Raw genomic sequence first — 25,700 nt, 5'->3', positions numbered from 1 at the left:
GAGCTTCTTGAGTGTTGTTGGAGCTGCACTCATCCAGGCAAGTGGAGAGTATTCCATCACACTCCTTACTTGTGCCTTGTAGATGGTGGAAAGGCTTTGGAGAGTCAGGAGGTGAGACACTTGTCGCAGAATACCTAGCCTCTGACCTGCTCTTGTTGCCATTAGTTCCGGAATGTTTTTTGTGTCTTCTACCATGAAGACAGATACAAAGTATTTGTTTAATGCCTCTGCCATTTCCTTATTGCCCATTATAATTTCTCCTGTCTCTGCCTCTAATGGGCCCACGTTTACTTTCACTAATCTCTTCCTTTTTACATACCTATAGAAATGATTACAATCTTTTAATGTCTCTCGTTAAATTACTCTCATATTCTTTTTTCTCTTTCCTTATCAATTTCTTGTTTCTCCTTTGCTGAATTCTAAAACCTTTCCAATCCTCAGGCTTACTATTTATGGCAACATTATAAGCCTCTTCCTTTGATCTAATACTATCTTTAACTTCTCTTGTTAGCCACGGTTGGACCACTTTTCCTGTGGGGTTAAGGGCCTAGAAATTCAGTTGGCTGCGCCAGCCGTTAGCGCCTTAGGAGGAGTAGATCTCGAGCGCTAGGCGCTTAGCGCCCGGGCACAGCGCGATCTGCGCCTCGCCCCAACTTCAGTAGACATTTAGCGCCGGCGCAAAGTCTTTGCGCGCGCTCAGCTGCGCGCGCAGATCATGACGTCATTTCCTCGTGCAACGCCCTTTGTGCGCCCCAAACCGGAACTTCAGTCGCGCCGCCCCATTGTGCGCCTGGCGGCCCTAACGACTGTGGAGTGGAACGGTGCACAGCCGAAGCGGGCTGCGGCGAGCGCAAATTAAAGGGCACTTACCCTGCACTATAAAGGGCAGCCATTTTGCAGCAATCACTCTTGTGCAACGGATTTTTGGAGAGAGACCAAGGAAGGGAGCTTACTGCTTTGGCCCAACACTAGGACAGGTATTTTTGGCTTCAGGCCACAGCTTTGCAATTCGCCTTCACTGATATCTCATTGTTTGCCAGCATATTATGGGGGCTGCATGGGGTGCCAACGCTGAGTTTCAGCATTATGTCGGAAGGGCTCGCAGACGCTGTGTGAGAGGGGCAGCCCTGGCTAGACGCAGAGGGGGCAACAGGCGTCGGCAACGTGGGCCTTACCCACTCAGGCAATACCGCCAGCAGGTCTCCTATCTCACCATGACTGGCGCGCAATGTGTTAGGAGGCTGCGATTCAGAAGGGAGGTGGTTGCAGAGATCTGCCAGCTGCTTCACAGAGATCTGCGTCCACAGCTGAGGTGCAGGACGTCTCTGTCGGTGGAAGTGAAGGTGACGGTGGCTCTGAACTTCTATGCCACCGGCTCCTTCCAATCAGCTGCTGGGGACATTGCTAACATATCCCAGTTCGCCATGCATTGCTGCATCCACCAGGTCACCAATGCCCTTTTCAGAAGGAGACGCCAATTCATCTCCTTCCCCATGACACTGGAGAGGCAGCAGCAGCGTGCAGTGGGATTTGCAAGAATCGCGGACTTCCCCATGGTGCAGGGCGCCATTGACTGCACGCATGTGGCTTTGCAGGCACCTCTGGACCATCCCGAGGATTACCGCAACCGGAAGGGCTACCATTCCCTCAACGTACAGCTGGTGTGTGACCACAGGCAGCGCATCCTAGCTGTCAATGCCCACTTTCCAGGCAGCAGCCACGATGCCTTTATCCTGCGACAGACTACTGTGGCTGACATGTTCCAGGCACAGCCTCACCCAAGAGGATGGCTTATCGGGGACAAAGGCTATCCTTTGTGTACCTGGCTCATGACCCCGCTCCGCGCGCCCAGGACCCCTGCTGAAGAGGCATACAACGAGAGCCATCAAGCGACGAGGAACGTCATCGAACAAACAATTGGCGTCCTCAAGCAACGGTTCCGCTGCCTGGATCGTTCCGGCGGATCTCTGCAGTATTCGCCGGAGCGAGTCTCCCAATTCGTGGTCGTTTTCTGCATGCTGCACAACCTGGCTATCCGCAGGGCTCAGGCACTGGCACCTCACGCTGGAGCACCACCTCAGGAGGAGGAGCAGGAGAAGCATGAGGAGGAGGAGGAGGAGGAGTACCAGGCCAGGAGGGAGGCACAAGGTCCAAGGGCCGCCCGTCGGCGGCTTATTGAACGTCACTTCTAGGCCCCCTGTCTGGGAATGGCTTGTGCCAATGAAAGAACATGAATGCAGCCGCTCCGCAAGCCCTCAGCCGCTTAAGCCAACAAACACTTCAAAGATCAAACATGGACAATCTGAATAAATAAAATGCTTTATTGAACAAACTCAGGGCCCTTCCCACATGAAACCCAAACACAGACAACACCCCCAAAAAACAGTCACACACATGACTCACTCCCACAACCTGGGGAGGAATAACAAAACATTTAAACAAAAATGGCCTTCATCCTCGGCCTTAACAAAACAACCATCCCCAGAAACAAAACAACCATCCCCAGAAACAAAACAACCATCCCCATATAAAAAAACATTTGTCCACACCCTCTACTTTGTGGCCCGCGAGGGCGATTCCTTGTCCAGCCTTTTGCGGCCCCTGGCCGCCCTGCTGCTCCTCCTCAAACCGTGCCCAGTGGCTGCTGCAAGGCTGGGGGAAGGCTCCTGAGGAGCACATGTCATCACGGCAGATGCCCTTGGGGGTCGGCCTAGACGAGGTCTGGGCCTCGAGGGGCCGGCTGGTGAATGCTGCAGCTGTGGCTGGGCAGCATCCGTCGGACCAGCATCTCCTGGCAGCTCCACTGGGGGAGTGACAGTGGCGGCTGGCAGATGGCAGGCGGCCGCTGGTCAAGTGACACACTGGCACTCGGCCGGGCCCGCACTGCAGCATGCGCTGCAATGTGCCGAACGACAGACCGCTGTGCTGCTACAGCACGGTGGGTGTCCTGGCGATGCCTGGCTGACGCAGCGAGTGTGGCAGCAGTGAGTGCCCGTGCTGCCCTGGTCTGTGACCGCATCAGAGCACCCAGTGACTGCACGGCACCACTGATCACCTGCCCACTCGCTGCGTGAGCTGCCCCGAATTCCGCCCAACTCGCTGCCTGTGCTGCCCCGAATTCGTCCCGACTCGCTGCCTGTGCTGCCCCGAATTCGGCCCGACTCGCGGCCTGTGCTGCCCCGAATTGCTCAAAACTCCTGGCCTGTGAGGCCCCGAAATCGGCCACACTATGAGCCAGGGACTCGATGGCCTCAGGCATCCGTGCCACAACCCCCATGAGCTCGGTGTGCCGGCGCTCCGAGTCCACGGACATTTGATCGAGGAGGCGCACCTCCTCGGAGTTGATCATCGCCGGACTGGAGGCCGGACTCTCCCTCTGGGGAGAAGGCCACCGAGCTGCCCGACCCTTCCCGCGTTGCTGGATGCCACTGGGCCCAGCAACTGCACTCCCCTCCAACCCTTCCCCCCTCTGGGAAGGAGGCTGCTGTGCAACCGCACACCTCCTGCGTTGCTGCACGCCACTGGTCCCACGAGCGACACTCCACTCCGACACTTCCCCCAGGCTCTCCTCCAGGGAAGACGTGTCCCCTGCATTGGCATCCCCTGGCGCGGGTGAGGGTTCCCCTGATGGGCCGCCTTCCTCTTCCTCCTCCTCCTCCTCCTCTTCCGAGGGGCTGTCACTGGCAGCTTCAGGGACCTCCTCCTCACCATCTGAAAGCAGGAAGGGACAAGAGTAGCTTTAGATTGAGGAGAGGGCGTCAGCGAGGGAGGCATGAGTGGTGGCATTCAGCGCATTGGTCGGACAGTGGCAAAGGATGTAGATCTGATGCGCAAGTGGACGAGAGAGGTCCAAAAGGTGATGTCCTTACCATTGGTGCCCAGAACAGGGTCGGCATCTCCACTGGCAACGGGCCCAATCACCCGGGCTCCCATGAGGCGACCCACGCGCTCTTCCAGGGCAGTGAGCTGCTGGATCTGGGGACTGCCTCCCCCGGTCTCAGTCCGGCTCTTCTGATTGTGGGCCAGCTTGGCCTGCAAGAGAAAGGACGGCCTCTAAGTACAGTGTGTAGCCCTGATCTGGTGTGCACTGCCTCCCATGGTCGATTAGCTTGGCCAGTGTGTAGCCCTGATCTGGTGTGCACTGCCTCCCATGGTCGATTAGCTTGGCCAGTGTGTAGCCCTGATCTGGTGTGCACTGCCTCCCATGGTCGATTAGCTTGGCCAGTGTGTAGCCCTGATCTGGTGTGCACTGCCTCCCATGGTCGATTAGCTTGGCCAGTGTGTAGCCCTGATCTGGTGTGCACTGCCTCCCATGGTCGAATAGCTTGGCCAGTGTGGAAAGTGCAGAATGTGCAATTGATGTTCATGCCAGCCCCATAGCTGCTGGATGAGGGCTGGCCATTAGGGCTTTCAGGTCCCTTTGCCCATAATGTGAGGTGCACATGCAAGGATGAGGAGGACACGGGAAAGGGTACTCACCCTGACAATCCTGGTGAGGTCATTGAATTTTTTTCTGCATTGGACAGAGTTCCTGGGGACCTCGCTGTTGGCTGTGACCCTGATGGCGACCTCCCTCCAGGCTTTCCTGTAGACGCAGGTCGCAGGCTTCTTCCCACTGTCCGGGAACAGGAGTTTGCGTCTCGTCTCCAAAGCCCCAACCAGCACCTTCAAATCATGGCCAGAGAAGCGCTGCGCACGTTCATGGGCCTTCTGCATCTTTCCCGGCGCTATTTCTGTCCAGCAGCAGTGTTTAGGCCTAGCTGGAGGGCTGCAGTGTCCAGGGCGTGGCAGCAGACCAACTCGACCCTTCCCCCTTTAAGAGCTGGCCGGCGCCAGGGTGTCTGCTGTCAATCAAGAAATGACCGCACCTGCGCTGCGCCCGGCCTCGGTGGTATTGCTCAGCACCGCCGGCTTAGCGCCTAAAGGTAGTCGTGCATCGCCAGTTTTAGCGCTCCAGCAAACTCTTAGGGCGAAGCTACTGAATATCGGCGAAGTGGCCTCGACTTTGCGCCGGGCGCAAACTTTAGCGGCCGCCCAACTTTACCGCACCAAAAGTGGCTATACTGAATTTCTAGGCCAAGGTGCCTTAAAGGAATGTATATTTGTTGTAAATTATGTATTAATTCTTTAAATGCTAGCCATTGCTAGTGTACTGTCATACCTTCTAATGTAGTTTCCCAATCTACCTTAGCCAACTCGCCCCACATGCCTACGTAGTCTGCTTTGTTTAGATTTAAGACCCTAGTTTCGGACTTAACTAAATCACTTTCAAACGCAATGTAAAATTCTGTCATATTATGGTCACTCTTCCCTAAAGGCCCCTTTACTACAAGGTTATTAATTAACCCTTTCTCATTGCACAAACTAGATCTAAAATAGCCTGTTCCCTAGTTGGTTCCTCAACATGGAATAGGGGGCAAAGTCTATGATCTTATTAAATCAATGTATCTGAAAAACAAATGCGGGGTCAAAATTGGAGACAAACGCACCGATTTCTTCACCCAGAGAAGAGGCGTCCGGCAGGGCTGCAATTTGAGCCCGACCCTGTTCAACATATACATAAATGAATTAGCAGACATGCTGGAGCAAAGCGAGTCACCAGGTCTCCGTCTCCTGGATGGAGAAGTGAAATCCCTGTTCTATGCGGACGACCTGGTTCTGCTGTCTCCCACAGAACAGGGATTACAGCAACAACTGGACCTACTCAACAAATACTGCCAAAATTGGGCTCTAACAGTAAATCTAAAGAAAACCAACATCATGATTTTTCAAAAAAGGCCCAGATGTCAGGAAAACAAATACCAGTTTACCCTCAGTGATACCACTATAGGACACACTATGAGCTACACCTACCTTGGTCTAACTATTACAGCATCAGGGAGCTTCAGCATAGCAGTGAATGCACTAAAAGAAAAAGCCCAAAGAGCCCTATATGCAATAAAAAGAAAATTCTACAACATCCAAATCCCAATCAAAATCTGGCTCAAAATATTTGACAGCATAATCCTGCCCATTGCACTGTACGGTAGTGAAGTATGGGGCCCGCTAAATCACCAAAGCTACACTAAATGGGAAAAACACACAATAGAAGCCCTACATGCAGAATTCTGCCGAAGCATCCTTCGCATCCAAAGAAAAACGCCAACAAATGCATGCAGAGCCGAACTAGGCAGATACCCACTGATAATAAACATCCAAAAATGAGCACTAAACTTCCTAAATCACCTCAAACCTAGCTCCCCAGACACCCTTCATTTCAAAGCCTTTCAGACCCAAGAGCTAAACCCAGAAAAGAGTCCCCTGAGTCAGCTGCTACTGAAAATAAGTACTCAGCCGGACCCTGACCAGCCCCAGACCAACACAGCCGTCCAAACACCAATCCGAGTGAACCAAATCATTAAACAATGCAAAGAAACCTACCTGGAACATTGGAACAAAATAACCGAAAGCCAAAGCAGATTAGAATGTTACCGGGCCCTAAAAAGAGAATATAAACTGGCAGACTACCTCACGACCATCAGAGACACAAAACAGAGACAGACCCTCACCAGGTACAGACTAAGCGACCACCAACTGGAAATTGAAAAAGGCAGATACAAGAAATCCTGGCAGCCTAGAGAGAATAGAATATGCGATCAATGTCTGGCCGGCGAGGTTGAAACAGAAATGCATTTCCTCCTAAAATGCGAAAAATTCAACACATCAAGAAACATATTATTCAACAAGCTAAGCCAAACAACCCCAGATTTCAAAGAATTGGATGACCTGTCAAAATTGAGATTAGTCCTGGGAGAAGGAGACAGACCATACCTTGGGGCCAAATATGTAACAACATGTCACAACCTGAGGACTGTTTAAAATTAAGACTGTTTAAAATTATTATTGAACGTACCAAATGAAGTACAAAGACTGTTTAAAATTAATATTGTTTAAAAGTAATATTGTATGTACCCAACAAATGTCAAATCGATTGACACCTACAGAATGTTGGAAAACTGTACCTTTTTGCTATGTAAGCTTTGGCAATATGGTTCTCTGTAAACTTTCATGCCAATAAAGCATTTGAATTGGAATTGGAATTGGCATACTGATCTAGAAAACTATCTTGTACAAATTCCATGAAATCATCCTCCACACTATTACTATAAATTTGGTTTGCCCAGTCTATATGTAGATTAAAGTCCCCAATGATTACTGTATTACCCTTGCTGCATGCGCCTCTAATTTCCTGATTTATACACTACCCTACATTACAACTACTGTTTGGGGCCTATAAACAACTTCCAACCATTATTTTCTGCCCCTTGCTCCAACCAAACTGATTCTACTTCTTTATTTTTCTGAGCTAAGATCCTTTCTCTCTACTGTCTTTATCCCATCCTTTATTATCAGGGCTACCCCTCCTCCTTTTCCATTTTGCCTATCTCTTCTAAAAGTTAAGTATCCTGGAATATTTCGTTCCCAACCTTGGCCACTTTGCAACCACGTCTCCGTGATGGCTATGAGATCAAACCTGTTCATTTCTATCTGCGCTATTAATTCATTTATTTTGTTGCGAATGCTTCGTGCATTCAGATATAGTGCCTTCAGCTTTGACTTCTTTCTATTTTTCCCTGATGTCACCTTAGTCACTGATGCCCTATTACCTTTGTTGCTCTCTCTGTCCCTCCCTGACCCACGCTGCTTATTTTTGTCCAAAACTCTGCTCTGCTCCAGAGCCTTGACATTTCTTGGCATTTAGATGTCCATGTACACAAATTACTCAAAGCTGGTGCGCAGGTACAAAAAGTAATCAAAAAGGCTGATAGAATATTGGCCTTTATCTCAAGGGGCCTGGAATACAAAGTGAAGAAGTGATGATTCAGTTGTACTGAGCCCTGGCCAGACCCTATCTGCAGTAACTGGGTTCAGTTTTAGGTACAGAAACTCAGGAAAGATATGATACGGAACACCTCCGTTCAGTCCGTAAGGGGGACCCCGAGCTCCCGGTGGCCTGTCACTTTAATTCACCGCTCCATTCCCACTCAGACCTCACCATCCTCGGCCTCTTGCATTGTTCCATGGAAGCTCAGCGTAAGCTCGAGGAACAGCACCTCATCTTTTGATTAGGCATTCTACAGCCCTCTGGACTCAACATAGAGTTCAACATTTTCAGATCATAACCTCGGCCCCTATCACATATATATATACAATGGGCCAGAAATTAGGATCGGGGGCTTGCCGCGCGTGCAAGCCCCCGATGTGCACTCACCCGGCGCGCCGACATCTGAAGCCTGGGCCTGCTTGGAATTCCTGTCACTGGCCCGGTTCAGATGTCCTTGAATATCTCTTAGGCCTAGAAATTTGGTATAGCCGCGTTTGGGGCGCTAGTCCTGGCGATATGCAAAGTTTAGCAACAGGCGCAATTTAGCGCCACCTATTGGGTTGCAGCGCCCCTAAAGGTGATTGCGGCGCTAAATCAGGCGCTGCACGCTACTCTTAAGGCGCTAACCCAGCGGCGCAACCCAATTTCGCCGCGGCGGGGCGCAGCGAAGGTGCTGTCAATAATCACTTTCCCTGAGACACACTGGCGCCGGCCAGCTCTTAAAGGGGCAGGTCAATTGGCATCACCAGACACGCTCACTGCCTTGTAGGCCTTCAAAGCGGTGGGAGCCTACCTGTGGTGCACCAGCCTAGCAAGACATGGAAAGGGTGAGGCAGAGGGCGGAACGCCTCACTGATGGGGCATTGGATGCTTTGGTTGGCGCAGTGGAATCAAGGCCAAGGAAGATGGTCGGAATGTGATTTATGTTTTGGACAGTCTCCCGGGTGTGAGATGCAGTTATGTGTCAGTGTATTAGTTTTGCTTTCTGTTGCCATAGCTTTCTCATGTTTGAAGGAACCACATTTTGTGTAATGAAACACTTTCTTCATTTACAATGGCCATGCCTGCTATTTATATGCATCTTGCCTTTCACAGGCTTGGGGCTATCAGACCGGTTCCATTCCTCTTCTTGGAATGGCAGCAAGCATTCCGTGAGAGGGGCCTAGAAGCTACTTCTGATCAGCCTCTGACGCGCAGCCTGAGAAGAGCCGCTCGCGTAGAAGTTCAGGCCAGCAGGCATCTCCTCAGCCACTGACAGAGATGTCCTGCACCTTATCTGAGGCTGCAGATCTGGCTGAAGCAGCTGGCACAGCTCAGTTACCACCTCCTTTCTAAATCGCAGCCTTCTGACACACTGCTCCTCCGGCATGTTCATGTAGGGAAACTGCTGTCGGAAAACCCTGCCAGCGTAAGGTCTGCTGTGGCGACGTCTATTGGCCCTCCTCCGTCTGGCCATGCCCGCCCCCCTCTCCCAGCGTCTCAGTGCCCTTTCCAGATGATTCAGCAGCAGGACGTTCCCCTCCAATGCAGCCCCCATAATAAGTGCCCACAGGAAGGTTCCCCGTTGTCAAGGCTCACCAACAGCAAGGTGATGGTCAGAAGGCTGAAGATCGTCTGCCTGCACTGGCTCAGTGGTCAAATGGCTCTCAGTGTGCAGCCCAGCAACTCTTTGTAGCTCTCGAGGAATTTGTGCTCCAAAAATGGCTGCCGCTTTTAAAACACACCAGTCCCCTTTAAATAACGCTCCTCCAGCCCGAGAGCGACTTGGTAAGGTCCAGGTAAGCTGTCACTATTAGCGCCAGGCGCTACGGAGGGGGGCGCCACTGAATTTCTGGTCCGGGGCGCCCAAGAGTCATTGCACACTCAAATGACATCATAATCTGCCTGCGCCCATGAGCGGGTGCTACGATTGAGCGCCGGCGCTAAATGCATGCTCAATATGGGGCGAGGCGCTAGGCGCTTTGCGCCCAGCCAGAAATTGGCTGGCGCCCCACTTCTCGGCCTCTTTAGGCGTCAATCGGTGGCGCTAACAACCGAATTTCTCCCCCCTAATGTCTCTCAATGTCTCTTAATCTCTCCTGCTTTCTATCCTATCTCTGACCTTCCCTTTTGTTCTTTCATCCCCTCCCTCTTTTCCCAGCCCCCACTTGCTTTTTTAAAATCTATTCCTTTTCCTGCTTTTTTTCTCAGTTCTGACGAAGGGTCTTCGACCTGAAACGTTAACTCCATTTCTCTCTCCACGGATGCTGCCCTGGCCTGCTGAGTGTTTCCAACATTTTCAGTTGTTATCTCTGGAAAGATATATTGGCCTTGGAGGAGGTGCAGCGCAGATTCACCAGAATTTTAGCAGGGCTTCAAGGGTTAATTTATGAGGACAGGTTGCATAAACTTGGCTTGTATTCCACTGCTACCCTTATCCAACAAAAGTCTATCGATCTCAGTCTTAAAAATTTTAGTGGACCCCCAGCATCCACAGTATTTTAGGGGAAGAGAGTTCCAGATTTCCAATACCCTTTGTGTGAAAAAATTGTTTCCTGATTTCACTCCTAAATGGCCCAGCTCGAATTGTAAGATTATGCCCCCCTTTGTTCTGGACTTCCTCACCAGAGGAAATAGTTTCTCTATCGAATCCCTTGACCATTTTGAAGATTTCGATTAAATCACCCCTCAGCCTTCAGTCCACCCTCAATGGTGGCAGCGATTGGTTGAGATAGCCCAGGATTACGTGGCAGAACGGGTGGTAATGACATTGTATTGGCCACCTGTGAATCCAGTTCTAGAGTGCGATTTAGGTAGCCATCATCAGTGACTCCTGAGGAGCCCTTCCCCATTGTACCACTTCTTGTTTCAACATTTGGTGAATAGGTGCACCAGGAAAAGCCAACTATGGTGGCCATGCCTTCAGCTGCCTCTAGAATTCACTCCCTAATCCTCTCCACCTCTCTCTACTCCTTTAAGACGTTCCTTAAAACCTACCTCTTTCTACCAAACTTCTGTTCACCTGACTTAATATTGCCTGATGTGGCTCGGTGTCAAATTGTGTCTGATTACACTCCAGTGAAGCGCCTTGGGATGTTTTACTTCATTAAAGGCGCTATGTAAATTTAAAAGGGGTGCAAGAAGTGAGAGACCTGGGAAAGATGTGCACAAATCTTTGAAGGTGGCAGGACAGGTTAACAAAGCAGTTAATTAGCAATGTTCTTGTGTGAGGCCCCTTGGGGAGGAGCGATCATAATATGAAAGAATTCTTCATTAAGATGGAGAGTGAAGTAGTTGACTCAGAGGCTAGGGTCCTGAATTTAAATAAAGGAAACTACGATGGTATGAGGTACGGGATGGCTAGGATGGATTGGGGAATGTTTCTTAAATGGTTGACGGTGGATAGGAAATGGCAAACATTTAAAGATCGCATGGATGAACTACAGAATTTGTTCATCCCTGTTTGGCATAAAAATAAAACAAAAAAGGTGACTCAACCGTGGCTAACAAGGGAAATTAGGGATAGCATAAGATCCAAGGAGAGGACATATAAATTGGCTTGAAAAAGCAGCAAAACTGAGGATTAGGAGCAGTTTAGGATTCAGCAAAGGAGGACAAAGGGATTAATTAAGAGGGGGGAAATAGAATATGAGAGTAAGCTTGCGGGGAACATAAAAACTGACTGTAAAAGCATCTATAGATATGTAAAGAGAAAAAGATTAGTGAAGTCAAGCATAGGTCCCTTGCAGTCAGAATCAGGGGAATTTATAATGGGGAACAAAGAAATGGCAGACCAATTAAATACATACTTTGGTTCTGTCTTCACAAAGGAGGACATAAATAGCCTTCCAGAGATTTCGGGGAACATAGGGTCTAATGAGAAGGAGGCATTGAATGAAATCAGTATTTGTAGGGAAATGGTGTTAGGGAAATTGATGGGATTGAAGGCCGATAAATCCCCAGGGCCTGATAATCTACATCCTAGGGTACTTAAGGAAGTGGCCCTAGAAATAGTAGATGCATTGCTGATCATCAATTATAGACCAGTAAGCCTGACATCAGTAGTGGGGAAAATGCTAGAGCCCATTATAAAAGATGTAATAGCAGAGCACTTGGAAAACAGTGACAGGATCGGACAAAGTCAACATGGATTTACAAAAGGTCAATCATGCTTGACTAATCTACTGGAATTTTTTGAGGATGTAACTGGTAAAATAGATAAGGGAGAACGAGTGGATGTGGTGTATTTGGACTTTCAGAAGGCTTTTGATAAGGTCCCGCATCAGAGATTGACATGCAAAGTTAAAGCACATGGGATTGGGGGTAAGGTACTGACTTGGATAAAGAACTGGTTGGCAGACAGGAAGCAAAGTGTTGGAATAAACGGGTCTTTTTCCGAGTGGCAGGCAGTGACTAGTGGGGTACCGCAGGGATCGGTCCTAGAACCCCAGCTATTCAAAATATATATTAAGCATCTAGACGAGGGAACTAGATGTAATATATCCAAGATTGCAGACAACACAAAGCTGGTTGGACGTGTGTGCTGTGAGGAGGATGCAGAGAAACTCCAGTATGATTTGGACAGGTTGGGTGATTGGGCAGATGCATGGCAGATGCAGTATAATGTGGATAAATGCGAGGTTATCCACTTTGGTGGCAAAAACAGGAAGACAGATAATTATCTGAACGGCAATAGATTGGGAAAAGGGGAAGTGCAACGAGGCCTGGGTGTCCTTGTGCACCAGTCGCTGAAGGTAAGCATGCAGGTGCAGCAGGTGGTTAAGAAGGCAAATGGTATGTTGGCCTTCATAGCGAGAGGATTCGAGTACAGGAGCAAGGATGTCTTGCTGCAGTTGTACAGGGTCTTGGTGAGGCCACACCTTGAGTATTGTGTGCAATTTTGGTCGCCTTATCTGAGGAAGGATTTTCTTGCCATGGAGGGAGTGCAGCGAAGATTTACCAGACTGATACCTGGGATGGCAGGAATGACGTATGAAGAGAGATTGAGTCGATTAGGCTTATATTCGCTGGAGTTTAGAAGAATGAGAGGGGATCTCATTGAAACTTATAAAATTCTAACATGACTAGACAGACTAGATGCAGGAAGGATGTTCCTGATGGCGGGGGAGTCCAGAACCAGAGGTCACAGTCTAAGGATAAGGGGTAAGCCATTTAGGAGTGAGATGAGGAGGAATTTCTTCACCCAGAGAGTGGTGAACCTGTGGAATTCTCTACCACAGAAGGCAGTTGAGGCCAATTCATTAAATATATTCAAGAAGGAGTTGGATATATTTCTTAAGGCTAAAGGGATCAAGGGATATGGGGAGAAGGCAGGGACAGGGTACTGAATGTGGAAGATCAGCCATGATCTCATTAAATGGCGGAACAGGCTCGAGGGGCCGAATGGCCTACTCCTGCTCCTATCTTTTATGTTTCTATTGTTTAATAAAGCATATGAGATCCTGGGCTTTATAAATAAAGGCATAGAGTACAAAAGCCAGGAAGTTATGCTAAACCTGTACAAAGCACTAGTTCGGCCCCAGCTGGAGTATTGTGTCCAATTCTGGGCACCACACTTCAGGAAGGACGTGAAGGCTTTGGAGAGAGTACAGAAGAGATCTACTAGAATGGTTCCAGGGATGAGAGTTCACAGTTACGTGGATAAACTGGAGAAGCTGGGGTTGTTCTCCTTAGAGCAAAGAAGGCTAAGAGGAGATTTGATAGAGGTGTATAAAATCATGAACGATTTAGATAGAGTAAATAAAGAGAAACTGTTTCCAATGGCTGAAGGGTCAACAACAACAATGTATACAGCACCTTTAACATCGTAAAACGTCCCAAGGCGCTTCACGGGAATATTATAAGACAAAAAAATTGAGACAGAGTCACATAAGGTCACCAAAAGCTTGGTCAAAGAGATTGGTTTTAAGGAGTGCTTTAAGGAGGAAAGAGAGACAGGGAATTCCCAAGCTTAGGGCCGAGGCAACAGAAGGCACGGCCACCAATGGCTGAGCGATTATATTCAGGGATCCTCAATTAGAGGAGCGCAGATATCTCGGGGGTTGTGGGGCTGGAGGAGGTTACAGAGATAGGAAGGGGCAAGGCCGTGGAGCGATTTGAAAACAAGGATGAGAGCTTTGAAATTTTGGTCCATAATCAGAGGGCACAGATTTAAAGTGATTGGCAAAAGAACCAGAGGCAACATGAGGAAAAGGTTTTTTACGCAACGCATGGTTAGGATTTGGAATGCACTGCCTGATAGGGCGATGGATACAGATTCAACCGCAGCCTTCAAAAGGGAATTGGATAAAAACCCGAAGGAGAAAAAATTGCGGGGTTATGGGAAGAGAGCGGGGGAGTGGGACTAACTGGATTGCTCTTCGAAAGAGCCAGCGCAGGCTCGAGGGGCCGAACGGCCTCTTTCTGTGCTGCACTAGTCTATGCAAGCACTGGACACAGACAGCAATGACCGAGGCAACCGCCAAGGCAGATTGCAGGTCAATGCGACGGGAGATGCATGTCACTTAATCAGTCATCAGATTAAAGGTTTTTTTTCTTGCTTCACGCTCATTCTATTCAGCCTGTCGAGATAAGAATGAAGGCTGGCCAAGCTTTGTTGCTGCACTGTTTTGACTGCTGGAGTAAGATTCTGTCTTGTCCTGTTAATCAAAGTTGAATCTATGCCACTCGCATTCTAAAAGTTGGGTTTTAACTGTTATGTTTCTGATGATCACATTGACATCTGTGCTATCACAACAGCCTTTTCAACACATTAGATTTTCTAAACACTACAGTCAGAAGGTGCAAAAGCAAAACACTGCGGATGCTGGAAATCTGAAATAAAAACAGAAAATGCTGGAAATACTCAGCAGGTCAGGCAGCATCTGTGGAGAGAGAGAAACAGAGTTAACGTTTCAGGTCGATGATGTCAGAAGGTTGCGGGTTCAAGTCCCGCCCCAGGGACTTGAGCACATAATCTAGGCTGACACTCTGGTGTGGCGCTGAGGGAGTGCCGCACTGTCGGAGGTGCCGTCTTTCAGATGAGACGTTAAACCGAGGCCCCCGTCTGCTCTCTCAGGGGAACGTAAAAGATCCCATGGCACTATTTCGAAGAAAAGCAGGGGAGTTCTCCCCAGTGTCCTGACCAATATTTATCCCTCAATCAACATCACTAAAACAGATTATCTGGTCATCATCACATTGCTGTTTGTGGGACCTTGCTGTGTGCAAATTGGCTGCTGTGTTTCCTACATTACAACAGTGACTACACTTCAAAAAAAATACTTCATTGGCTGTAAAGCACATTGAGAGGTCAGGCGGTCGTGAAAGGCGCTATATAAATACAAGACGTTCTTTTTCATTTTTTTAAAGAATGTACGACATCAAATTGTAATGTCGCTAACTGCGCAGTTATCCTGCACTGAGAACCTCTGAGGGAGACCTGGACGGACACATATGGTGGGCGTCTAATTTACATTCCTAGAAAAATAGTAAAATTGATTATCAGGAGAAAATGGGAGGATCATTTGGAAGATAGAAACCTAATTAACTGCAGTCGGCGTGGCTACAGAAAGGGGCCGAAAGACCTAATCCTGCTCCTAAGTCTTATGTTCTTATGAGCTTCGTAAGACATATAGCTGTCGCTCTTATGCCCACCCTTGATGGCCTGGCTCCGCTGTCTATACCCAATGGTAACACCACCACTGTCTATACTCAATGGTAACAGCACCACTGTCTATACTCAATGGTGACAGCACCACTGTCTATACTCAATGGTAACAGCACCACTGTCTATCCCCACTGGTGACAGCACCACTGTCTTTACTCAATGGTGACAGCACCACTGTCTATACTAATTGGTAACAGCACCACTGTCTATACTCAATGGTGACAGCACCACTGTCTATACTCAATGGTGACAGCACCACTGTCTATACTCAATGGTCACAGCACCACTGTCTGTACTCAATGGTAATAGCACCACTGTCTATACTCAATGGTGACAGCACCACTGTCTATACTCAATGGTCACAGCACCACTGTCTATACCCAATGGCAACAGCACCACTGTCTATACTCAATGGTGAAAGCACCACTGTCTATACCCAATGGTAACAGCACCACTGTCTATGCTCAATGATATGAGAGGTTAGCGTGTAAAGTTAAGGCACATGGGATTGGGGGCAAGGTATTGACTTGGATAGAGAACATAAGAAATAGGAGCAGGAGTAGGCCCTGGTTGGCAGACAGAAAGCAAAGATTTGGAATAAACAGGTCTTTTTCCGAGTGGCAGGCAGTGACTAGTGAGGTACCACAGGAATCGGTCCTTGCACCCCAGCTATTAGCAATATATATTAATGATCTAGACAAGGGAACTAGATGTAATATCTCCAAGTTTGCAGACGACACAAAGCTGGGTGGGCGTGTGTGCTGTGAGGAGGATGCCGAGAAACTCCAGTATGATTTGGACAGGTTGGGTAATTGGGCAGATGCATGGCAGATGCAATATAACGTGGATAATTGCGAGGTTATCCACTTTGGCATCAGAAACAGGAAGGCAGAGTATTATCTGAATGGCAATAGATTGGGAGAAGGGGAAGTGCAACGAGACTTGAGTGTCCTTGTGCACCAGTCGCTGAAGGTACGCATGCAGGTGCAGTGGGTGGTTAAGAAGGCAAAAGGTATGTTGGACTTTGTAGTGAGAGGGTTTGAGTACAGGAACAAGGATGTCTTGCTGCAGTTGTACAGAGCCTTGGTCAGAACACATCTTGAGTATTGTGTGCAGCTTTGGTTGCCTTATCTGAGGAAGGATATTCTTGCCATGGAGGAAGTGCAATGAAGATTCACCAGGCTGATACCTGGGATGGTAGGAATGACATATGAGGAGAGATTGGGTCGATTGGGCTTATACTCGCTGGAGTTTAGAAGAATGAGAGGGGATCTCATTGAAACTTATAAAATTCTAACAAGATTAGACAGACTAGATGCAGGAAGGATCTTCCCGATGGCTGGGGAATCCAGAACCAGGGGTCACAGTCTAAGGATAAGGGGTAGGCCATTTAGGACAGAGATGAGGAGGAATTTCTTCACCAAGAGAGTGGTGAACCTGTGGAATTCTCTAACACAGAAGGCAGTAGAGGCCAATTCATTAAATATATTCAAGAAGGAGTTGGATATATTCCTTAAGGCTAAAGGGATCAAGGTATATGGGGAGAAAGCGGGGACAGGGTACCAAATTTGAATGATCAGCCATAATCTCATTGAATGGCGGAGCAGCCTCGAGGGGCCGAATGGCCTACTCCTGCTGCTATCTTCTATGTTTCTACGTTTCTATGTAACAGCACCACTGTCTATACTCAATGGTGACAGCACCACTGTCTATACTCAATGGTAACAGCACCACTGTCTATACTCAATGGTGACAGCACCACTGTCTATACTCAATGGTAACAGCACCACTGTCTATACTCAATGGTGACAGCACCACTGTCTATACTCAATGGTAACAGCACCACTGTCTATACTCAATGGTAACAGCACCACTGTCTATACTCATTGGTGACAGCACCAGTGTCTATACTCAATGGTGACAGCACCACTGTCTATACTCAATGGTGACAGCACCACTGTCTATACACAATGGTGACAGCACCACTGTCTATACTCAATGGTGACAGCACCACTGTCTATACTCAATGGTGACAGCACCACTGTCTATACTCAATGGTAACAGCACCACTGTCTATACCCAATGGTGACAGCACCACTGTCTATACTCAATGGTAACAGCACCACTGTCTATACTCAATGGTGACAGCACCACTGTCTATACTCAATGGTAACAGCACCACTGTCTATACTCAATGGTAACAGCACCACTGTCTATACTCAATGGTGACAGCACCACTGTCTATACACAATGGTGACAGCACCACTGTCTGTACTCAATGGTAACAGCACCACTGTCTATACTCAATGGTGACAGCACCACTGTCTATACTCAATGGTGACAGCACCACTGTCTATACACAATGGTGACAGCACCACTGTCTATACTCAATGGCGACAGCACCACTGTCTATACTCAATGGCGACAGCACCACTGTCGATACTCAATGGTAACAGCACCACTGTCTATACTCAATGGCGACAGCACCACTGTCTATACTCAATGGTGACAGCACCACTGTCTATACTCAATGGTGACAGCACCACTGTCTATACTCAATGGTAACAGCACCACTGTCTATACTCAATGGTGACAGCACCACTGTCTATACTCAATGGTGACAGCACCACTGTCTATACTCAATGGTGACAGCACCACTGCCTATACTCAATGGCGACAGCACCACTGTCTATACCCAATGGTAACAGCACCACTGTCTATACTCAATGGTGACAGCACCACTGTCTATACTCAATGGTAACAGCACCACTGTCTATACTCAATGGTAACAGCACCACTGTCTATACTCAATGGTGACAGCACCACTGTCTATACTCAATGGTAACAGGGGAAATTAGAGACAGCATAAAATCCAAAGATAGGGCGTATAAAATAGCCAAAAAAAGCGCCAGAGCGGAAGATTGGGAACAGTTTAAGATAGAGCAAAGGAGGGCAAAGGGCATAATCAAGAGGGGCAAAATAGCTTACGAAAACAAGCTGGCGGAAAATATAAAAACTAACTCCAAAAGCTTTTATAAATATATCAAAAGGAAAAGACTGGTGAAAACCAAAGTTGGTCCATTGCAGTCAGATACGGGGGAATATATAATGGGAAATAAGGAAATGGCAGATCAACTAAATGCATACTTTGGGTCAGTCTTTACGAAGGAAGACACAAAAAACCTCCCTGGGATATCGGGAAAAATAGGGACATTGGCAAAGGAGGAACTGACGCAAATCAATATCTCTAAGGATATGGTGTTAAGGAAGCTAAAGGGATTGAAGGTGGACAAATCCCCAGGGCCTGATAACATGCATCCTAGGGTACTGAAGGAGGTGGCCCTAGAGATAGCGGATGCACTAAGGATGATTTTTCAGAATTCATTAGACTCGGGAACAGTGCCGATGGATTGGAGGGTAGCTAACGTTACCCCACTATTCAAAAAGGGGGGTAGGGAAAAAGCAGGTAATTACAGACCTGTAAGCCTTACATCAGTTGTGGGCAAAATGCTGGAGTCCATCATTAAGGATGAAATAGCGGAGCACTTAGCAAATGGGGACAGGATAGGACAGAGTCAACATGGATTTACAAAGGGTAAATCGTGCTTGACTAATCTATTGGAATTTTTTGAGGGAGTAACTGGTAGAATAGATGGGGGAGAGCCAGTAGATGTGGTGTACCTGGACTTCCAAAAGGCCTTCGATAAGGTCCCACATAAAAGATTAGCATGGAAAATTGAGGCTCATGGGATAAAGGGGAAAGTTTTGGCGTGGATAGGGAACTGGCTGTCAGATAGAAAACAGAGAGTTGGAATAAACGGCTCATTTTCTGAATGGCAGGCAGTAACAAGTGGGGTACCACAGGGATCTGTCCTGGGCCCCCAGCTGTTCACAATTTACATTAATGACCTGGATCAGGGAGTCGGATGCAGCATTTCCAAATTTGCAGACGACACTAAACTAGGAGGGGGGGTGGGCTCAGAGGAAGAGACCAGGAAGCTCCAGAGCGATTTGGACAGACTGGGCGATTGGGCGGATAAATGGCAGATGCACTATAATGTGGACAAGTGCGAAGTTATCCACCTTGGGTGCAGGAACGGGAGGGCAAATTATTATTTAAATGGCAATAGATTGGGAGAGGGGGAAGTACAGAGAGACCTGGGTGTTCTTGTACACCAGTCACTGAAGGCGAGCATGCAGGTGCAACAGGCGGTCAAGAAGGCAAACGGTATGCTGGCCTTCATAGCAAAAGGGTTAGAATACAGGAACAGGGATACCTTGCTGCAGCTGTACAGGGCACTGGTGAGACCACACCTCGAGTACTGTGTACAGTTTTGGTCGCCTCATCTGAGGAAGGATGTTCTTGCCATGGAGGGGGTGCAGCGGCGATTCACCAGGCTGATACCAGGAATGGCGGGAATGACCTATGAGGAGAGACTATGTAGTTTAGGGATGTACACACTGGAGTTTAGAAGATTGAGAGGGGACCTCATAGAAGTGTATAAAATTCTGACAGGTCTAGACAGACTGGATGCAGAAGGAATGTTTCCCTTGGCGGGTGAGAACAGAACTAGAGGACATAATTTAAGGATAAGGGCTAAACCATTTAGGACAGAGATGAGGGGGAATTTCTTCACTCAGAGAGTGGTGAACCTGTGGAACTCATTGCCACAGAGGGCAGTGTACGCCAGCTCATTAAATATATTTAAGAGGGAATTAGATATATTTCTACGGGCAAAAGGGGTTAAGGGTTACGGAGAGAAGGCGGGGACGGGATACTGAATTAAAGGATCAGCCATGATCTCATTAAATGGCGGAGCAGGCACGAAGGGCCGAATGGCCTACTCCTGCTCCTATCTTCTATGTATCTATGTAACAGCACCACTATCTATACTCAATGGTAACAGCACCACTATCTATACTCATAGAAACATAGAAGATAGGAGCAGGAGTAGGCCATTCGGCCCCTCGAGCCTGCTCCGCCATTCAATGAGATCATGGCTGATCATCCAAATTCAGTAGCCTGCTCCTGCCTTCTCCCCATATCCATTGATCCCCCTAGCCTTAAGTAATATATCCAACTCCTTCTTGAATATATTTAATGAATTGGCCTCTACTGCCTTCTGTGGTAGAGAATTCCACAGGTTCACCACTCTCTGGGTGAAGAAATTCCTCCTCATCTCTGTCCGAAATGGCTTACCCCTTATCCTTAGACGGTGACCCCTGGTTCTGGACTCCCCGACCATCGGGAACATCCTTCCAGCATCTAGTCTGTCCAGTCCTGTTAGAATTTTATAAGTTTCGATGAGATCCCCTCTCATTCTTCTAAACTCCAGTGAATACAAGCCCAATCGACCCAATCTTTCCCCATACGTCATTCCTGCCATCCCAGGTATCAGCCTGGTGAATCTTCGCTGCACTCCCTCCATGGCAAGAACATCCTTCCTCAGATAAGGCGACCAAAACTGCACACAATACTCCAGATGTGGTCTCACCAGGGCCCTGTACAACTGCAGCAAGATATCCTTGTTCCTGTACTCAAACCCTCTCGCTACGAAGGCCAACATAACTTCTTAACCGCCTGCTGCACCTGCATGCTTACTTTCAGCGACTGGTGCACAAGGACACCCAGGTCTCGTTGCACTTCCCCTTCTCACAATCTATTGCCATTCAGATAATAATCTGCCTTCCTGTTTTTGACACCAAAGTGGATAACCTCGCATTTATCCACGTTATATTGCATCTGCCATGCTTCTGCCCAATCACCCAACCTGTCCAAACCATACTGGAGTTTCTCGGTATCCTCCTCACAGCACACACGCCCACCCAGCTTTGTGTCGTCTGCAAACTTGGAGATCTTACATCTAGTTCCTTTGTCTAGATCATTAATATATATTGTGAATAGCCGGGGTCCAAGGACCGATCCCTGTGGTACCCCACTAGTCACTGCCTGCCACTCGGAGAAAGAGCCATTTAATCCAACTCTTTGCTTTCTGTCTGCCAACCAGTTCTCTATCCAAGTCAATACCTTGCCCCCAATCCCATGTACCTTAATTTTACACGCTAATCTCTTATGCGGGACCTTATCGAAAGCCTTTTGAAAATCCACATACACCTCATCCACTGGTTCTCCCTTATCTATTTTACCAGTTACATCCTCAAAAAATTCCAGTAGATTAGTCAAGCACGATTTACCTTTTGTTAATCCATGTTGACTTTGTCCGATCCTGTCACTGTTTTCCAAGTGTTCTGCTATTACATCCTTTATAATGGACTCTAGCATTTTCCCCACTACCGATGTCAGGCTTACTGGACTGTAATTCCCCGTTTTCTCTCTACCATCCTTTTTGAACAGTGGGGTAACATTAGCTACCCGCTGTTACGTCCGTGTAATAATAAGAAAAGGACTGCAGAGGACGGTACAACAGGTGTTTACTCAACTTGGTTCAAACTGCAACTGAAACAACAGATTACTACTCAGCATTATATACAGGTGTGGTCACTGCCGGTACTACAGTATACATGAGCTGTATAAAGTAGTTCCCCCCTTAAAGGTACATACCTTACAATTCCTCCCCTTTTAGATTAACAGTACCATAACACTCATTTAACAATTAAATATCAAACTAATTACAATTAACACTTTTAACATGCAACATTAGCTGAAAATAGTCTATTTATAAATTCAGGCTTTGGGGAGGCTTCCTGATCCTTTCTGGATAGCGCCTTTCCCGAGTGTCTTGCTCTTGGTGCGGAGGCGATTCTGGCCACCTGTCGTTGGTTGGTTCATCAGCTTCCGATGCTACTGTTTCTGGGGTAGATGCTACCTGTACGTCGGGTTCATCACCAGGTACGTATGGGCGAGGCATGGGGTTGACTCGTTCCTGTGACTCTAGGATCTGGTCAGCATGGCGTCTCACGATGCTCTCCCCAACGTCCACTGTGTACATTAGTGGCCCCTGCCGTGTGCATATCGTTCCTGGTTGCCATTTCTCTGTTCGGTAGTCGCGGGCCAAGACTGGTTGCCCTACATTGAAGCTCCTTGTCGGCTTCTCATTGATGTGCTGGAATTGCTTACTCTCAACATCTCTTCCTACATTTGGTCTGAGCAAATCCAGACGAGATCTCAACCTTCGGTTAAAGAACATCATGGCCGGGGCCTGGTTGGTGACTGCATGTGTCGCATTTCTGTACGCTAACAGGAAATTGTCCACCTTATGCTGCAGTGGAATGTCATCATCGCACATGGCCTTTACTGCTTTTTTAAAGGTTTGTACGAACATCTCAGCCAATCCACTTGTGGCTGGATGATACGGGGCGGATGTGTAATGCCTCACCCCATTCCTTTTCATAAATCTTCGAAACTCTTCGGACACAAACTGTGGTCCGTTATCAGAGCATATCTGCTCTGGCAAGCCGTTCCTGGCAAAAATGGTCCGTAGGACTGCAATAGTTTTCTCCGTGGTGGTGGAGGACATTTTGATCACCTCAGGCCATTTCGAGTGCGCATCCACGGCTATTAAAAACATTGAGTCCATGAATGGACCAGCAAAATCAATATGCACCCGTTGCCATGGAGATGAGGGCCACTCCCATGGGTGTAGAGGGGCATGTGGTGGTGCATTTTGCACCTTCTGGCATCCTGAGCAGCTCTTTGTCAGGTCCTCGATTTGCTGATCGATCCCCGGCCACCACACATAAGCCCTAGCAAGGCTTTTCATTTTCACCCCTCCCAGATGACCTTCGTGAAGCTCATTGAGCACTCTCTCCCTTAACTTGGGTGGAATTACCACTCGGGATCCACACATCAAGGTCCCCTGGCATACTGACAGCTGTTCTCTTCTGGATGAGAATGCTGGCAACAGTGAGTCGCCATGTACTGGCCATCCCGAGACAGTGGCGGGTCATTTCGGGTCTCCTTCTCTATACCAGCGTTAGTTACCGGCAAGCATTCAATTATAGTCGAATGAAATATTTCGACAGGATCCACTGCTGGTGCTTCCTCCGCAGTAGGCAGTGGTAGGCATGATAGCCCATCAGCGTTTCCATGCTGTTTCGTGCCCTTATACTCGATTTCATATTGGTGCACCCCTAGAAAAAGGGACCATCTTTGTAGCCGTTGCGCAGTCATCACCGGAACGCCCTTCTTTGGATTAAAGATGGAGACAAGTGGTTGGTGGTCAGTCAGCAAGGTGAACTTCTGCCCGTGCAGATAGTGATTGAACTTTTTCACTCCCCACACTAAGCTGAGGGCCTCCCTGTCAATCTGGGCGTAGTTACGCTCGGCTGAGGTCAGTGACCGAGACGCAAAGGCTACTGGCCTCTCCGAGCCGTCCGGGAATTTGAGCGACAGCACCGCTCCAATGCCATAGGGTGATGCATCACACGCCAACCGAATTGGTAGTGCTGGGTTGAAATGAGCCAACACCTCTTTTGATGTGATCAATGCTTTGCTCTTCTGGAAAGCTTGTTTACATTCGTCACTCCACTTCCATGGTACCCCCGTTTGCAGTAGGGTGTTCAGTGGGTGTAGTATGGTCGACAAATTCGGCAAGAACTTATGGTAGTAGTTCACCAGCCCGAGGAACGACCTCAGTTGTGACACATTTTCCGGTGCTGGAGCCTTGACTACTGCCTCAATCTTTTCAGGGGACTTATGTAACCCCTCTTTATCAATAACGTGGCCACAACACGAGATCTGCTTCTGGAAAAACTCGCATTTGTGGCGATTAGCTCGGAGCCCATATTCCTTCAATCTAGTGAGCACCTGCTCCAGGTTGGCGAGGTGATCACTGTCATTTTCGCCCGTGACCAGGATGTCGTCCAAATAACACTGGGTCCCTGGAATTCCTTGCAGGACTTGTTCCATTGCCCTTTGCCAAATAGCCGGAGCTGATGCTACCCCGAACACCAGCCGGTTGTATTGGTAGAGACCTTTATGAGTGTTGATCGTGAGGTACTGTTTTGATGCTTCTTCTACCTCCATTTGCAGGTATGCCTGGGCCGGATCAATCTTTATATCTCTCAAGGGTATATGTGAGAATAGCCGCTTGTAGTCCCTTCGGTTTATGACTGTTAGGGCTGATCCTGTGTCCAATTCCATTTTCACTTGGACTCCTGCTATCTTGAGCGTGACCCAGATAGTTTGGTGATCCTCCATTTTGATCACATTATGTAGTTTCAGACAACCCAGCTCCTTGCTTCCGGAGTCTGTATCACTCTTCTGTTTGTCTGAACTACTCTCCGTCACCTTATGTACCTTCTTGGACTTCTCCTGTGGAGATTTTTTGCTGCTGGTTTTCTTTCCCGACCTGCAGACTCTTGCTATGTGTCCTACTTATCCACACTGTCTGCACACTTTGTCCTTGAACCAGCAATCATTATGGTCATGTGTTGTTCTGCCGCAGCGATAGCACTTCACTGTTCCGTATGACATTTCATTTGTGCCATATTCTTGCGGTCTCCGTTGTATCTCTGCAGCGCCCTGTGCTGCTGCTTCGTGTGATACTGCAATGCTGAAAGCCTTGTCCAGCATAAGATCCTTTGCTGACAGAAGCCGTTTCTGGGTTCGTTCACTTTGAAGCCCACACACAAACTTGTCCCTTAAAGTATCTGCTAGTCCCGTTCCAAACTGGCAGTGTTTCGATAGCTTGCACAGTTCCGTTAAATACTCAGCATTACTTTCATCTTTATGCTGGTTCCTTTTGTGAAACTTAAATCTTTCTGCTATCAGCAGCGGTGTGGGTTTTAAGTGGTCCTGTAGGATTGACACTATGTTTTCAAAATCCTTTTCCACTGGCTTCTCTCGGGTTACTAGGTTTCGTAGTAAGTCATACGTTTTTGCACCCATTGAATTCAACAATACCAGCGCTTTCTTGTCATCTGGCACTTCATTCGCCTTGCAGTATACTTCTATGCGTTCGACATATGTCGTCCAATCTTCGACTTCATTGTCGAACGCTGTGATACTGCCACTCTTCGGCATTTTTGGGTGTGGTTAGACTGGCTTAAAATGGCATCTCCCGCGCTTTCCTTTCTTCCCCGCTGCGGCTTAAAATGACGTCTCCTGCGCTGCTGCCAATGCCGCTCTCGGCGGTCCTCGTGGTAAATGGCGACGCCCTGTGGGTTTCGTGCGCTGCTCCTGCGCTGCTGCCAACGCTGCTCTCTGCGGTCCTCGTGGCAATGGCA

This window comes from Somniosus microcephalus, chromosome 12 (genome assembly GCF_052327205.1).
Source record: "Somniosus microcephalus isolate GS21.2 chromosome 12, FLI_Smic_1.0, whole genome shotgun sequence".
Lineage (NCBI taxonomy): Eukaryota > Metazoa > Chordata > Chondrichthyes > Squaliformes > Somniosidae > Somniosus > Somniosus microcephalus.
This window is presented reverse-complemented; position numbering follows the sequence as displayed.